The sequence below is a fragment of the Lottia gigantea genome, assembly GCF_000327385.1.
Source record: "Lottia gigantea unplaced genomic scaffold LOTGIsca_66, whole genome shotgun sequence".
In the NCBI taxonomy this organism is placed as follows: domain Eukaryota; kingdom Metazoa; phylum Mollusca; class Gastropoda; family Lottiidae; genus Lottia; species Lottia gigantea.
The window spans coordinates 1,502,652-1,504,170 of NW_008710245.1; positions in this window are offsets into that span (position 1 = coordinate 1,502,652).

Consider the following 1,519-nt stretch of genomic DNA (forward strand, 5'->3'; position numbering starts at 1 on the left):
TCACGTCAGTATGAATGTATTTCCAGTTCACAGGGGCTTTGTTTATAAATACAACTTCTTTAGGATAAGGGAAGTTGTCAAAAGTTTATCATTGGCTGTAACTGGACATATTTCAGTCTTTTATAATTAGGAATCTCTCTCTGTAGGAATGGCTATAAGATTGATGATGTTATTTTTTTCTAAACTGGGTAGGGGACGGCGGCTAGCGTGACAGCCGAAGTAAGGCATGTAGTAGATGAGGGGGCCTTTTGCTGCATGTTATGAGTAGGTGATGTCATATGTTCCACGGTCGCAACGATTAGAACTTTACAAAATCAAATGACATTCTATATTTTTTACCTTCCTTCAGGGGGAATCAAATCTAGACTAGTGCCAGATATTTTTCTAAATTATTCTCAGTTTTCATGTGTTCAACGGATAGAGGATGCATACCTTGGGCAGGTCCTGCGTCTATCGGGTGGCATACTAAACTCTGGCGGTGGGACTAGCTGTGGGATTGAGACCATAAAGTGATAGCATCGTGTAACAACCATTTGAATATTTGTTTTCTGTTTATTTTGTGAAAAATCCACTGAGCTTTTGAATTTATTTCGATCAGATGAAATGTAACTGAATTAAGGAATAGACGTTCACGTTTGACTTCTATGAATATGGTATTTTTTAGTTTATTAATAAACTGAATATTCAAGATAAATATACCTATACGATACATTTCTTTTACCACATTTGCATTTAATCAAATATCAGTAAATAAAAGAATGATATGTTATTTAGATTCTTTGTGAATTAACTCTGAAATTGACTTATTTTTGTTTATTATAAATCAAGTTTACTAAAAATATGTCATGTGATATAAGTAAATTCTTAAAAATAATAAACAAATAATTTCCTGTATGAAATAACTTAAAAAAATTTTATTGTATTTTTAAATGAAAATTACTAAAAATGTCAAACAAATCCATAAAAAGAAATACTTTTTTTAAAAACATTTTCTAGTGACAGTAATACTTTGTCTATTCCGTTGTAATGTTAAACTTATAGCAGTAGACTGTCATATATTGTTTACCCTTGTTTTTGTCCATGACATGCGGCTTGTGTTCTACAGGCTGTGAACTTAACGATACTGCAGTGGTTAGAAATAACCACAATAGATTTACCTTTACCCAGTGTCTGGTAAAGCGTTCTTTTTCTTTCAATAATAGAAAAAAATTCACTTTGATACCTTTGAAATTTCACGAATCTATCTTTTATACCACAAAATGATTCTGTGGTTAATCTTTCTGTTTTGGAAAGAACTAAATTGTTTTGAAATCTAATTTAAAGTCTCTTGAGGACTTGATTTTTTTTTTTTTTTTTTTTTGGTAAATCGATATTCGAATCAAAATGTTTTTGGGGTTTGATTTATGATACTTGATATTTCTAAATTGCACTTTGATGTTTTCAGTTGACTGCAATTGTTGATTCTGCGGTCAAATTTGAAAATTTTCGACATGATTTTAATCGCGGATAAATTTCTTGT